Source organism: Pongo abelii, chromosome 19 (genome assembly GCF_028885655.2).
Source record: "Pongo abelii isolate AG06213 chromosome 19, NHGRI_mPonAbe1-v2.0_pri, whole genome shotgun sequence".
Classification (NCBI taxonomy): Eukaryota; Metazoa; Chordata; class Mammalia; order Primates; family Hominidae; genus Pongo; species Pongo abelii.
In genome coordinates, this window is record NC_072004.2 from 31,808,937 (window position 1) to 31,825,208 (window position 16,272).

General features: G+C 49.6%; 2 long non-coding RNA genes across 6 annotated transcripts in view; one reads left to right on the forward strand and one right to left on the reverse strand.

Moving 5' to 3' along the window:
- The window catches only part of LOC134760542 (uncharacterized), a 105,581-nt gene that overhangs the window by 66,191 nt on the left and 23,118 nt on the right, over nucleotides 1–16,272 (forward strand). The gene's annotated exons all lie outside the window — the stretch shown is intronic.
- LOC134760543 (uncharacterized) overlaps nucleotides 11,410–16,272 on the reverse strand; it is a 107,594-nt gene continuing 102,731 nt past the window's right edge. The window contains exon 3 of the long non-coding RNA XR_010138206.1: nucleotides 11,410–16,054. This is a non-coding gene — a long non-coding RNA (uncharacterized LOC134760543). The remainder of the gene's footprint in view (nucleotides 16,055–16,272) is intronic.

The window sequence follows — 16,272 nt, forward strand, 5'->3', positions numbered from 1 at the left end:
AGACCCAGGCACAGACGCGGGGAGAGGGTGACCAGAAGAAAGGTCGACGTACAAGATACCGCCCTCTGGCGCACAGGGCACATGTGTCCCAGCACACACACAGAGACGGGCACAGAGCAAAAGAGCGAGAAAGGAGAGAGAGAGAAATAAGAAAGAGACTTACGCACACGCACAAACGCACAAAGACATAGGGCAGTGGCACGGTAACACCCACCCCCAGGCAGCCCCTGAAGCTGCCGTGTTCTGCTCTCCACAACTACGACCCACCTGTGAGACAGCAGCTCATGGGCACACAAGCAAACCTCTCGTTTTTTGAAAAGACTCACTGGCACACCGTCCGTGCAGGCCTGAGGCTGAGATCCCGCCCTGCTTCTTTGGCCCTCCGCCCACGGTTTCTTCCTTCTGGACAACCCTCCGTGAATCCCGGCCTCCAGAGACCATCCTGCTGATGCCCTGGCCAGGACTGGTCTAGCCTCGACTCTGATTAATCCCTGTAATCCCATGTACTCGGGAGGTGGAGGCAGGAGAATCATTTGAACCCAGGCGGCAGAGTTTACAGTGAGCTGAGATCCCGCCACTGCACTCCAGACTGGGTGACAGAGTGAGACTCCGACTATTAAAAAATAATAATAAATTATGGCGGAGCGGCAGCTGCAGGGACTGGGGCGGTGGCTGGTGAAGTGAAGATTGGGAGAGGGGCCTCATCGACCCTCCGCAAATCCTGGCCTGAGGCTGGGATCTCGCACTGCCTCCCCTGCGATCTGCCTGAGGTTTCTTTCTCCCGAGGTTTCTTCCTGATTGTTGACCCTCCGAGAATACCGGTCTGCAGATACCATCCTGTTAACACCCTGGCCAGGACTGCTCTCAGCCTCCACTCTGACGCACTATCACACAGGACTCCTACTTTGCCAAGTCTCAGGGACCTATTTCTGGGCAACAGTGGAGGACACTGTTACCAAAGCGGTGGCTCGGGCCTCACGCATGCTCACTGGCGAGGTCGACTCTGCCCTTGCTCCGGAGAGTCAGGCTGCGGACCCTTTAAAAAATGGCGGCAACACAGCTGACTGGGAGGACTGGGGCGGCGGTACAGTCCAAGGCGGCGGGTGGGAAGGGTACTAGGAGGGAGCCTGCAGGAGACCCAGGGTTGGACCCATAGGAGTCCTGTCGTCAGGACCTTCTTGATCCGTCTTCTCCTTCAGTTCCTGGTGGAGGAGGAGCTTCAGGGTGCCACTGGGCTCTCTGGACTCCTCTTTGAATCTGATTATGGATCCGAATGGGTGATCAGGAATGGGGTTACGATGTAGTGAGGCGGGAAGGGTCTCACTGGGGCACAGAAAGATCCCAAGGGACGTAAGGCGTACTGTAGGCTGAAAATGCACTGACCCATGAGCCCACTGCCTCCCTCCTTCCTGGGTGGAGCAGTGGCCTGCCTTTATCTCCAAGGCCCGGGGCTCTGGCATCCCGAAACTGCTTTCCGCCACACGTGCAAAGAGAGACAGAGGCGAGTCCGAGATGGAGCCAATGTGACCACACGTGGCACTGACCTCACCCAAGAGCAGATGGAGTGAGTGTGTGTCTCTGAGGCCATATGGGGCGACGCCAAGACAGACAGAGACATCAAGGTGTGAGTCCGTGGGCCACTGGGACCTCCCACACAAAGCTGAGGAAAAGCCAAGCACACCTAAAAACCTGAGAGACAGGGCCTGTGTCCGAGTCCAAGCCACATTCAGGGATGCCTGCCAGAGGGGCCCAGAGGTTTCGACAAAGTACATTCCACCCCAATCCTGCCAGCAGGTAGGTACTTCTGATGCCAACTCCCCTGCACCCAGCAAAACCCAGTCCCCTCGGCTCCCTGACATCCGTGGCAGCCAAAAGATTCACTGCTTGAAGGCACTCTCCCCAGGAACAGAGCAACCAGATTGCCCTCAGGAATGAGAGAGGAAGTACAGGTGGGATTCAACACCGCCTTTCCTAGAAAACAAAGGTCAGCCACGGTCGGGTCGCCTTCCACTCTTCCTGGACTGACTACGCAGTCATCACTTCGGACATGGAGACCAAGGGAGCTTTGCTGTCCAAGACAGTTATGGCATCCCAGAGCTCCAGGATCATCACACCTGCCCAATCATCCAGAAATAGGTTTGGAGAGGGAAGCAATCATGAAATGGACCCCATAGAAATTTCTCCCTGATGGACTGGGAAGTGTTCTTTGTTGAAGACGTTGAGCCAGACTAAGAAGCCTCTAGGATTCCCAGAACCTGGGCAGACAGAACAAGAGGGAAGACAGAGTAGAGGCCAGCGCCCAGGCAGGATACAGCACAATGCCACCATCACGGGCATCCGGGAAAAAGTGTCAAGCGGGTGACTTGGCCAGGAAGGCCAGCCTTTGGGTGACAGAAATGCTTGCCGCATCCTGTTGCTGGCTTCCTTCTTCATCGCTGTGTCGAACTGTTCCTGGATTTCTGAATGAGGGCAAAGTGCGAGAGGAGTGAAAACCGTCTTCTTGAAGGTCTGTGGACACCCTCCTGGGGGTGGACAATGAGCACCTGTGAGTCCTTTGTCCTTGGCTGGGTTGTGGTCGTCTTGATCCTAGCAAAGAGGCAGCTGAGGATGGGAAGGGTATTAAAACCCTTGCGAGTCAGGCTGGAGGCTCAGAGCCCTGACAACGAAGCAGGGCCACAGAGAACTCCTGTTTTGCCAAGTCTCAGGGAGTGGATTCTAAGACAACCATGGAAATCAATGTGATGGGAGAATCAGCTAGAGTTTCGCGGATAGGCATTTGCTGGGCCGACTCGCGTTGCGCTCCTGGAAGACAGGCTGTGGCCCCTTTAAACAATGGCGACTGCACAGTGGCAGGGGGAATCCTGCTGCAGCCGTGGCGATGGTGGGATGCAGGTTCCAGTAGGGGACGGCAGGGGAGAGAGGGCCACGGGGGTCCCAGGGCCAAATCCCAAGGAGTCCTGTCCTAAAGACTTCCTTAAGCTGACTTCCACAGATAGAGGGAGAGCTTCAGGGCACCTACTGGCATCTCAAGACCCGTCTTCACATCCGATTTTGGACCCCTCTGGGTGAAGGATGGGCTCACCACATCTGCTGAGAAAGGAAGCGCCTCGTTGCAGGGCAGAATGATCACATGGGCCTCAAGGTGTGGTGTCAGCAGAAAAATCACTGACCCATGAGCCCTCTGCCTCCCTCCTCCTTTGAAAAAGCAGTCGCCTGCCCCACTTGTAAAAGCTCTGGGGCGCTTGCAAGCTGATACCTCTTTCCAGGACACATGCAAACAGGGACAAGGGCGATTCCGAAGTGGAGTCAATTCTAACATGCGTGGCACTGGCGTATCCCAGAGCAGATGGTGTGAATGTGTGTCACTGAAGGCATATGGGGTGATGGCGAAACACAAGATGGTGTTCAGGCATGTGCCAGGTGGAAGGGGGGCACAAGTGACTTTCCATCAATGCCAAGGAAAATCAAAGAACACCTGGATCCAGGAGGGGGCCAAAAGATTCAGGGAGTCAGTCCACAAAGGAGCAGAGGAGAGAATGTTTCTCAATAACGAGACTGGAAGTGCAGATGAAATGTGACACTGCCTGTCTTAGAAGACTAAGCTGGTCACAGTGGCCTACTGCTCATTCTAGGCTATCCACCAACCGATGAGGTGAAACATGGAGACCAAGGTAGCTTGCCTGTCTGAGACACCTATGGAAGTGAAGCTCTCCAGGGTCATCCAACCAGCCCAATCAAGCAGAAACAGGTTGGGAAAGAGAAAAAATCGTGATGTGCATGTCCCCCAAGTGTCTCCCTGATGGACTGGAAAGTGATCTTTGTTGAAGACATTCAGCCAGACCTAGACGCATCTAGGCCCCTCAGAAACAGGGGAGACAGAGCAAGAGGGAGGACAGAGCAGGGGCCAGAGCCCAGGTAGGATACAGCACTTTGCCACCTCCACGGGCACAAGGGGAGGGGTGCTGAACCGGTGACTTGTCCAGAGAGGCGAGCGTTCCTGTGACAGGGATTGTTGCCATCTCCCATTCCCGGCTTCCTCTTCAAGACTGTATCGTGGTGTGGCTTCATTTCTCAGAGAAGAGCCATGAAAAGATACAATCATCTTCTTGGACGTGGGTCTGCTCCTTTCCTGCAGGACAGTGAGCTCCTGTGGGGCCTTTGTCCTTGGGTGGAGTGTGGTCATCTTGACCCTAGAAAAGAGGCCGCTCAGGATAGGGATGATAGTTCAATTGCTCCGGGTCTGACGCGTCTCCTCATGTGGTCGGGGCTTTCACAAACCCAAAGTGGAACGGCCAGGAAAACGACTAACAGCCGGCCACATGAACCAGGCAGAGATGCAGAAAGAGGCTCACCAAAGACCGGCCGACATGCAAGAATCGCTTTCTGGCTCACAGGGCACATACGTCCAAACACACACACACACAAGGCACGCACACACAAACACACACACACAAAACGGACAGAGAGAGGGAAAGAAACAGAGAGACAGCGAGAGAGGAGAGAATGGGAGACACACACACATACACACACACCCACACACACACACCGTGACACGGCAGTGGCACGGAAACACACCCTCCTCAGCCTGAATGCCACCCCTGAGGCTGGGGGTTTCTGCTTTCAACGAGAACGACCCTCGGGTGACAGAGCAGCCCAACGGCACGCAGGCAGGCCTGTCCTAGAGATCACGGGGGCACGACTTTTGGGGAGACTCACCCGAACACCGTCCGGGCAGGCCTGAGGCTAGGCTGCCATGGTGCTTCCCACGGACTCCGCCGGGGGTTTCTTCATCCTGATCGGCCCTTTGCGACTCTTGGCATCCAGAGACGTTCCTGTCGACCCCGTGGAGAGGTCAGGCAGGAGCCTCGGAGCCCCGACGCCCAAGTACTGCCACGGAGGGCTCTTGCTTTGCCAAGCCTCCAGGACTGGTTTCTAAGACAACCGTGGGAATCACTGTGATAGGAGAAGCCAAGCCCTTCGGGCCTCGCGCATGCGCATTGGCTGGGCCGACTCGCGCTCCGCTCCTGGCAGTCAGGTGGAGTCCCCTTGAAACAATGGCAGCTGCGCGGCTGCAGAGAGGCTCCTGCTGCAGCCTAGGCGGCGGCTGGATACAGGATCCTGTAGGGGGCGGCGTGGGAGAGAGGTCCGCGGGCGACCTAAGGCCAAACCCTCAGGAGTCCTGTCTTCAGGACTTGCTTGAGCCGACTTCCACAGATGGAGGGAGAGCACGAGGGAGCCTGCTGGGGTCTCAGGACTCCTCTTTGAATCACATCTTGGACCCCTCCGGGTGAGAAAGGATGGGATCACCACATCTGCTAAGGCAGGCAGGGCCTCGCTGCAGCACAGAATGTTCCCATGGGCCTCAAAGCATGGTGTCAGCTGAAAATTCACTGACCCATGAGCTGTCTGCCTCCCTCCTCCACTGAAAGAGCAAGTGGCCGCCCTGCTTCTAAAAGCCCTGGGTCTCCTGAAAGCTGATACCGCTTTCCAGGACAAGTGCAAACAGGGACAGAGACGATTCCCAGGTGGAGCCAAGGCGACCACGTGTGGCACTGGCATATACCAGAGCAGACGGTATGGATGTGTGTCACCGAGGGCATATGGGGCGATGGTGAAACAAGCAATGGTGTCCAGGCATGTGCCTGGCTGAAGGGGGCACAAGTGATCTTTTCATCAATGCCAACCAAAATCAAAGAACACCTGGGATCCAGGAGGGGGCCAAAAGATTCAGGGAGTCAGTCCACCCAGGAGCAGAGGAGAGGATGTCCCTCAAGAATGAGACAGGAGATGCAGAGGACATGCGACACTGCGCCTGTCCTAGAAGACAAGGCCAGTCACGGTCACTTACCATTGCTTCTAGGCAATTCATCTACACATGAGGTGAAACATGGAGACCAAGGTAGCTTCCCTGTCTGAGACACGCATGGAAGCCAAGAGCTCCAGGGACATCAAACCTGCCCAATCAAGCAGAAACAGGTTTGGAGAGAGAAACAATCACGACACGGATCTCCAGGAAGTGTGTCCCTGACGCACTGGGAAGTGATCTTTGTTGAAGACATTCAGCCAGAGCGAGAGGCATCTAGGCACCTGAGAAACAGGGGAGACAGAGCGAGAGGGAAGGCAGGGCAGAGGCCAGAGCTCAGGCAGGATACAGCACCGTGCCTCCTCCATGGGCGTAAGGGGAGGGGGGCCAAAAGTGTGGCTTGTCCAGAGAGGCCAGTGTTCCAGTGACAGGGATTGTTGCCAACTCCCATTCCCGGATTCCTCTTCAAGACTCTATCGTGATGTGGCTTCATTGCTCACAGAAGAGATGGGGAAAGATACAACCTCATTTCTGACGTGGGTCCACTCCTCTCCTGCAGGACAATGAGCTCCTGTGGGGCTTTTGTCCTTGGCTGCAGTGCGGTCATCTTGATCCTAAAAAAGAGGCCACTCAGGATGGGGATGAGATTTCAATTGCACCAGGACCGACGCATCTCCTCACGCGGTCGAAGCCTTCACACAGCCAAAGTGGTACCTGGGCGAAAACGATTGACAGCCGGCCACAGGACCCAGGCAGAGATGCAGAAAGAGGCTCACCAAAGACAGGCCGACATGCGAGAGATCGCTTTGTGGTGCGCAGGGCACATTCGTCCAAAGACACACTCGCACACAGGCACACACACAAACGGACAGAGAGAGGGAAAGAAACACACAGACAGTGAGAGACACAGAGAGAAGAGAGAATGGGAGACACACACAAACGCGCACACACACACACACAAACACACACACACAGAGTCATACAGCAGTGGCACAGAAACACACTCCCCCAGGCAATCCCTGAGGCTGCTGGGTTCTGCTCCGGATGAGAACGACCCTCGGCTGAGAGAGCAGCCCAGGGGCACGCAGGCCGACCTGTCCTTGAGATTCCGGGGGCATGACTTTTGGGGAGACTCATCCGAACACCGTCCGGGCAGGCCTGAGGCTGGGATGCCTTGCTGTTTCCTCTGGAATCCGCCCGTGGTCTCGTCATCCTGGTCGGCCCTTTGCGACTCCTGGCATTTGGAGACGTTCCTGTCGATCCCGTGGAGAGGTCAGGTCGGAGCCTCGGAGTCCCGACACCAAAGCACTGCCAAGGAGGACTCCTGCTTTGCCAAGCCTCAGGGACTTGTTTCTAAGACAACCGTGGGAACCACTGTGACGGGAGAATCCGCTCGCGCCTCGCGCATGCGCATTAGCTGGGCCAACTAAGGCTCCGCTCCTGGCAGTGGGGCTGTGTCCCCTTTAAATAAGGCCGCGGCTGCGCGACTGCAGGGGGCCTCCTCCTACAGCCTTGGCAGAGGCTGGATCTGGGGTCCTGTTTGGGGCCGCATGGGAGAGGGGCCCGCCGGTGTCCTGGCCCAGGGCCAAACCCCCAGGAGTCCAGTCTTCAGGACCTCCTTGAGCCGACTTCCACCGATGGACAGGGAGCTTCAGGGCACCTGCTAGGTTCTCAGGACTCCCGTTCAGATCCGATTTGGACCCCTCCGGGTGAGAAAGGATGGGTTCACCACATCTGGTGAGGCAGGCAGAGCCTCGCTGCAGCACAGAATGATCCCATGGGCCTCAACGCGTGGTGTCAGCTGAAAATTCATTGATCTCTAAGCCCTCTGCCTCCCTCCCCCTTTGAAAGAGCAGTGGCCTGCCCCGCTTCTAAAAGCCCTGGGATTCCTCCAAGCCGACACCGCCTTCCAGGACACGTGCAAATACAGAGGCGATTCTGAAGTGAGGCCAATGCGATCAAGCGTGGCACTGGCGTATGCCAGAGCAGATAGTGTGAATGTGTGTCACCGGAGGCATATGGGGCAACAGCGAAACCAACAATGGTGTCCAGGCATGTGTCCGGTGGAAGGGGGATCAAGTGACCTTTCCATCAATGCCAAGGAAAATCAAAGAACACATGGGAACCAGGAGAGGGCCTATGCCTGAGTCCAAGCCACATTTTGAAATGCCTGCCAGAGGATTAAAGAGGTTTCTGCGAAATTCACCCCACCCCCAACCCTCCACAGCCCGGGTAGCCCTGACCCAACATCCCCTGTAACCAGCCCCAGCCCCAGCCCCAGCCCAGTCCCTTTGGCTCCTTTCCCCGACATTCATTACGGTCAAAAGATCCAGGGAGTCAGTCCACTGAGGAGCAGAGGAGAGGAAGTCTCTTACGAATGAGACATGAAGTGCAGAGGAAATGCGACACCACCTGTCCTAGAAGACAAGGCCTGTCAAGGTGGCCTAGCGCTCATTCCAGGCAACCCACCCACCCATGAGGTGAAACACGGAGAGGAAGGAAGCTTCCCTGTCTGAGACAAATATGGAAGCCAAGAGCTCCAGGGTCGTCAATCCTGCCCTATCAAGCAGAAACAGGTTGAAAGAAACAATCACGACAGGGATCTCCAGGAAGTGTCTCCTTGATGGACTGGGATGTGATCATTGTTAAAGACATTCAGCCAGAGCGAGAGGCATCTAGGCCCCTCAGAAACTGGCGAGACAGAGCAAGAGGAAGGACAAAGCAGAGGTCAAAGCCCAGGCAGGATACAGCACTGTGCCACTGCCACAGGCATGAGGGGAGGGGTGCCAAAAAGGTGACTTTTCCAGAAAGGCCAGCATTTCAGTGAATATCTGTGAAAATGCTTTGTGATGCATGGGTTATCCCTCAGAGTTAAACATTTGTTTTGACTTAGCAGTTTGGAAACACTCTTTTTTTAAGAATCAATGAAGGGATATTTTGAAGCCCATTGAAGAGTATATTGATAAACGAAATAACCCACCATAGAAACTAGCAAAAAATTATTAGTGAAAATGCTCTGTGATGTGTGGATTCATCTCACAGAGTTAAACTTTTATTTTGATTCTGCAGGTTTCAAACACTCTTTTGTAGAATCTACAAAGGAACATTTCACAGCCCACTGAGGCCTATAGTGAAAACTGAATATCTTGTGATAAAAGCTAGAAACGAGCTATCTGTGAAAATGTTTGTGATGCGTGGATTTATCTCATAGAGTTATACCTATGTTTATATACAGCAGGTTGGAAATACTCTTTTAGTAGAATCTAAAATAAGAAATTTCTGAGTCCTTGAGGCCTATTATAAAAAAATGAATATCCCTGATAAAAACTGACAACAAATTATCTGTGAAAATGCTTTGAGATGTGTGGTTTCATCTCGCAGAGTTAAACCCTTGTTTTGGTTCAGAAGGTTGAAAACACTCTTTTTGTAATATCTATGGAGGGACATTTTGGAGCCCATAGAGGCCTACACTAAAAACCAAATATCCCAGGATAAAAACTAGAAACAAGCTATGTGTGACAATGGTTTGCAGTGTGTAGAATCACCTCACAGAGTTAAACCTTGTTTTGATTGGGCAGGTTGGAAACATTCTTTTTGTAGAATAAAGGAAGGGACATTTTGAAGCTCATTGTGGCCTACAGTGAAAAACAATATATGCCATGATAAAAACTAGAACAAGCTATCTATAAAAATGTTTTGCAATGTGTGGTTTCATCTCACAGAGTTTAACCTTTATTTTGACTTAGCAGGTTGGAAACACTATTTTTCTAGAATCTGCAAGGGGACATTTCAAACCCAATGAGGCCTGTAGTAAAAAACTGAATATCCCACGATGAAAACTAGAAACTAGCTATCTGTGAAAATGCTTTGCGATGTGTGGATTCATTCAACAGCGTTGAATGTTAGTTTTGATTCAGCAGGTTGGAAACTTAGCAGGTTGGAAACATTCATTTTGTAGAATCAAAGAGGGGACTTTTCTTAGCCCCCTGAGGCCTATAGTGAAAAACCAAATATCCCATGATAAAAACTAGAAACAAGTTATCTGTAAAAATGCTTTGCAATTTGCGGATTTGTCTCACAATGTTAAACCTTTGTTTTGATTCAGCAGGTTGGAAACTCTCTTTTTGCACAATTGATGAGGAGATATTTCAAAGCCCATTGATTGAGGCTTATAGTGAAAAACCTAAAATCCTAATAAAAACTATAAAGCAGCTATCTCTAAAAATGCTTTGAGATGTGTGATTTCATCTCATGGAGTTAAATCTTTCTTTTTATTCAGCAGGTTGGAAACATTCTTATTGTAGAATATATGATAGGATATTTCAGAGCAAATTGAGGCCTGTAGTGAAAAACAGAATATACTGTGATAAAAGCTAGAAACAAGGTATCTGTAAAAATGCTTTGTGATGTGTAGATTTATCATAAAATGTTAAACCTTTGTATTGCATCAGCAGGTTGGAAACTCTCTGCTTGTAGAATCTACGAGAGGTCAATTTGGAGCCCATTTTGGCATGTAGTGAAAAACCAATATCCCATGATAAAAACTAGAAAAAAGCTATCTGTGAAAATGCTTTCTGATGTCTGGATTCATCACACAGAGTTAAATCTTTGTTTTGGTTCAGGAGGTTGAAAATACTGTTTCTGGAAAATCTATAGAAGGCAGGTTGGAAACACTTTTTTTTGGTAGAACCTACAAAGAGACACTTTGGAGCCCATTGAGGCCTGTAGTAAAAATGCAAATGTCCCATGATGAAAACTAGAAAAAGATTTATGTGAAAATGCTTTGCAATGAGTGGATTCATCTCACAAGGTTAAAGCTTTGTTGTGATTTAGCAGATTGGAAGCACTATTCATGGAGAATCTACAAAGGGACATTTTGGAGCCCATTGAGGCCTCTTTTAAAAATTGAATGTCTCACAATGAAAACTAGAAATAAGCTATCTGTGAAAATGCTTTGTGATGTATGGATGCATCTCCCAGAGTTAAATCCTTGTTTTTATTCAGCAGGTTGCAGACAGTCTAATTGTGGAATGTGTTAAAAGACATTTCAGGGCCCATTGAGAACTATAATAAAAAACCAAATATTCCTTGATAAAAACTAGAAAAATCTATCAGTGAAAATTCTTTGTGTTGTGTGGATTCAACTGAGAGTTAAAATTGTTTTGATTCAGCAGGTTGGAAGAACTCTTTTTTACAATGTATAAAGCGACATTTCACAGCCCATAGAGGCCTATATTTGTAAAACCGAATATTCTGCAATAAAAACAGGAAACAAGCTATCTGTGAAAATACTTTCCAATGTGTGGATTTATCTCACAAAGTCAAACCTTTGTTTTGTTACAGCAAGTTGAAAACACTCTTTTTGAAGAACATTCAAAGGAATATTTTGAAGCCAATTGAGGCCTGCAGTGGAAAACCAAATATCTTATCATAAAAACTTGAAAGAAGTTGTCTGTGAAAATGCTTTGTGATGTGTTCATTCATCTGACAGAGATAAACCCTTATTTTGATTCGGCAGGTTGGAAACACTCTTTTTTGTAGAATCTAGAAAGGAATATTTCAGAGCCCATTGAGGCCTATAGAGAAAAACCTAATATCCTGTGATAAAAACTGGAAACAAAATATCTGTGAAAATGTTTTCTGATGTGTCAATTCATCTATCAGAGGTAAAACATTTTTTTGATTCAGCAGGTTGGAAAAACTCTTTCTAGAATCTATAAATGGATATTTCAGAGTCCATTGAGGCCTACTGTGGAAAATTGAATATTCTGCAATAAAAACTAGAAACAAGCTATCTGTGTAAATGCTTTGCTATGTGTGGGTTCATCTTACAGAGTTAAACCTTTGTTTTGATTCAGCAGGTTGAAAACATTCTTTTAATAGAATCTACAAAGGGATATTTCAAAGTACATTGAAGGCTATACTGAAAAACCTAATACCAGTGATTAAAACTAGCAGCAAGCTATCTGTGAAAATGCTTTCACAAATCCAAATATGTGGATTTGTCTCACAAACTTAAACCTTTGTTTTGATTCAGCAGGTTGGAAACACTCTTTTTGTACAACCTATGAAGGGACATTTTGGAGCTCATTGAGGCCTATAGTGAAAAAATGAATATTTCAATATAAAAACTAGAAACAAGAAATATTTGAAAATGCTTGGTGGTGTGTGGATTCATCTCACAGAGGTAAACCTTTATATTGATTCAGCACATTGGAAACACTCTTTTTAAAGAATCTACAAAAGGACATTTTGGAGCCCATTGACAAGTATATTGAAAAACTGAATATGCCACGATACATACTAGCAACAATCTATTAGTGAAAATGCTTTGTAATGTGCGGATTCATCTCACAAAGTTAAACCTTTATTATCATTCAGTAGGTTGAGGACACTCTTTATGTAGCATATACAAAAAAAGACATTTTTGTGAACATTGAGAACTAAAGTAAAACACCAAATATTTCACGGTAAAAACTAAAAACTGTCTATCTGTGAAAATGCTTTGTGAAGTGTAGATTTATCTCACAGAGTTAAACCTTTATTTTGATTCAACAGGATGAAAACACCTTTTTTGTAGAATCTATGAAGGGACATTTCGGAGCCTATTGTGGACTATAGTGAAAAACCTAATATCCCGGCATAAATACTAGAAAGAAGCTATCTTTGCAAATGATTTGCGATGTGTGGATTCATCTTACAGAGATAAACCTTTTCGTATCAGTTAAACCGTTTTTTTTTATTTCCTGCAAGTTGGAGTCTTCCCACCTGAGCACGGGGCCATGTTGTGGACAGCTTGTGCAATGAAGGGAATGCAAGGATGGAGTTGGAAGCACTTCCTGTGTCATCTCTCTGCACCTTTTTTAGCAGATGAAGGTGCAGGACCCCATCCACAACTCAGCAGACTATATGTTCACCTGTATCTGACCTTATTGCTGCTCACACTCCTAGTTCCGGAATGAAATCCCAAGATGTTGGAGGAGTGCTCCCTTCATGATGTGAAGCACCTGCTGGGCTGCAAACTGAATTCAAATTGGATTCAAGCAGCCTGTGGACAAGACTGATAGGGTCCTGCCGTGGTTTGGCCACGGGACAATGAGGCCCTGACAGGTGTCTGCTCCTGAGAGTGGTGTGCTCCTCTTCTTTCTAGAAGAGTGGTTCCTTTGTATGGGGAGGTGATTTGTACACTGTGAGTCTCAACCATCCCCCCAACTCACCGTGGACTCAGGAACCATGGAAAAACAAAGAACATGCAGCCCCATAGGCCAAGCAGAGCCACACAGACAGGTGCACCAGAAGGTGAAGGGACTCAAAACAAAAGTGCTGCAGTGCATTAAACACATTCCTTTTAGCAGATGCCCCTCACACACACACACAGACACACACAAACACACTCACATGCAGCCACACACACACACACACACAGACATTCAAACACTTACAACACTCCCACAGAAAGACACAGCCTGGCAGCTCCTGAGGCTGCATGGTTCTGCAGAAAGCCCCTTCTGAGAGAGAGCAGCCCCAGAAAACAGAGGCAGGCTGTACCTAGAAATCACAGGGAGGGAAGTTTCAAAAAGACTCACTCCGACACCGTCTAGGCAGGCCTGACTCATCTTGGGTATCCTTTTGGATCATTAGGGATTTCGTCGTTTATTTCTGGGGCTCCACTTGATGTTTCTTCAGGTTGGCTCACCACTGCCCGCTCCTAGGATTGTGGGAATATCCCATAGAGCCCTCAGAGTAGACAGGCGAGAGTTCAATGCCGACACACATCCACAGAGGATTCCTTCTCCGCCAAGATGAAGGGACTTGTCACCAGGCAATGGTGGCATTCACCATGACGTGAGCCGCTGCTCACCACTGGTGCCTGGTCGCCTGACTGTCACATGAGCATTCACCAAGCAGGCTCGGACACCTGGCTGTCAGGGCTGTAAGCCTGACAGAGCCCAGGAAAATGGTACAGCCAGAGCTGGCCTAGTCTCCAGAAAAAGGCTGCCTGCAGCAACCAACTGCAGCACTCTAATAGTCTCAAACATAAGGCTTTCATGAGCCATCTCCGTGGTAGGGTCCCACAGGAGAAGGAGGGGTTTGAAGACTGTGAGGTGGGCTCTGGAGACTGCTCCTCTGACTCCATTCCCAAAAGAGGCTATGTGCATGAATTGGGTCTCCTGGGGATGAGAATAAAGTCTGGTGAGTTGTTAAGAGGTCTCTGGGTGATGGAATAATATCTGAGATCCAAGAAGCAGGTGTCAGTGGAAGATGACCAGGCCCTTGAACCCCCTGCCTTCCTTCATCCCAGGCCTCACAGGGTCTCCTGCTTCTCAGCACGGCTATCTGGTAAAGGCAGGAATGAAGACAAAGGCAAGTCCAAGGTGGAGCAGTGTTCTCACACCCAAAACAGGCCTCTCATGGGTGCACACGAGGTTGAGAGAATGTCTCAGAAGCTGTCTGGGGTAATTTGAAACCTGAAAATAATGTCCAGGAGTGCTGTTGATGGGCACTGTGGACCCCCCATGAAAGCAAAGAAAAATCAAGGCTCTCCTGGGAGAATGAGCAGACTTGTGCAGGAGTCCAAGCCATGTTCGAGGATTCCCGCCAGAGGACTTAAAAGCCTCCTGCAAAGTGCAAACAATGCCAGCCACCACTATGAGACCACTCCCCACAACCTGGTGTGCAGCCAGCCTACCCAAAATACCTTTTGCTCTCTGATATTCCTGGCAACCAAAATATCCACAATGAAAGTCAGCCCCACCCACCAACAGGCCAATGAGAAACCCCATCCACAATGAGAAAGGGAGTGCAGATGACATGAAACAGAGCCTAGATTGCCAGGTAAAAGCCAGACACAGCTGCGTGTTTCTCATCCTACAGGAGTCATGCAGCTGTCCTTTAGCAGTGGGAGAACAAGAGTTATCTTGATGGTGGATATAATCGAAATTTATGATTCTGAAAGTATCACAACTGCCCAGTCATTAAAATGTGACAGTGTTTATAAGAAAACACTCATGCAATGGATTTCCATGAGAGTCATCCTCCATGAACTGGGAAACTTTTAGTGTGGAAGACATTGGGCCAGACCCAGAAAAACCCCAGGTTCATGAGGAACATGGAAGTCAGACTGAGCCAGACCTAGGAAACTCTAGGCCCACAAGGAACATGGAAGTCACGAAAAGAGGAGGCCAGTGTGGAGGCCATATCCAACCCAGCATCAATCCGTCTCACTCCAATGTGGCTCTGGGAATGAAAGCTCAATTCTGGAGCTGGCCAGAAGGGCCCCAGTTTGCAATCCAACTTTTCCCTGCACGATTGAGTCATCCCACCTGGGCACCAGGCCATGCTGTTGACAGTGCAGTGAAGGGAATGAGGGGATGGAAGCAACTTCTGTGTCATCTGTCTGCACCTGTTTTGCAGGTGAAGGTGCGAGATTCCATCCACACCTCAACAGATTGTATCCTCACCCCTATCTGACCTTATTGTTGCTCACACTGTGTGTCCCAGAATAAGATTCTGAGACAATGGAGGAGTGCCTCGCTGATGACCTGAAACACCTGCTCAGCTACAAACCAAAATCAAGGTAAATTCAAGAAGCCCTGTGACAGGACTGCTGGGGTCTGGCCCTGGGTTGGCCACAGAACAATAAAGCACAGGGAGTTGTCTGTTTGGGGGTGTGGTGTGCTTCTCTTCTTTGTAGAAATGTGGCTTTTTGGCAAGGGGAGGTGATTTTGACCCTGGCAGTTGTCAGCCATTCTTCCAATTCACTGTGGATTCAGAAGCCGTGGAAAAATGAAGAACATGGAGCCCCTCAGCCCAAGCAGAGCCACAGAGACAGGCCACCAGAAGGTGGGGTGACAAAAAACAGTGCTGCAGTGCGTTAGCCACATTTCTTTCAGCAGACTCCACTTACCCCACACAGACACACACACACACACACACACACAACTCACATGACCGCACCCACATGCAGATATCCACAACTTGAAACACTCTCACAGAAACACACATCCCAGCAGCTTCAGAGGCTGTGTGTTTCTGCAGGAAGCTCCTCTTGGGAGAGAGCATCCTGGGAACACAGGCGGGCTGTACCTAGACATCACAGGTGGGGCAAGTTTCAAAAAGACTCACCCCTGAACCCTCTAGGCAGGCCCCTTCGGGCTGTCTTCATGGTCAGGTCCCGCTGGAGGAGGAGGCACTTGGAGACTGAGATGTGGGCGCTGGAAACTGTTCCTCTGATTCCATTCCTGAAAGAGGCTGTGTGCAAGAATTGGGTCCCATGGGGGAAGGGAATACAGTCTGCTGAGATGTTGAGGGGTGTCCAGGTGATGAAATCACACCCAAGACCCCAGAGGCAGATGTCAGCAGAAAATGGGAGGGCCCTTGAGCTCACTGCCTCCCTTCATCCCGGGCCTCACAGGGGCTCCTGCTTCTCAACATGGCTCTCTGGGAAAGGCAGGAACCATGACAAAGGC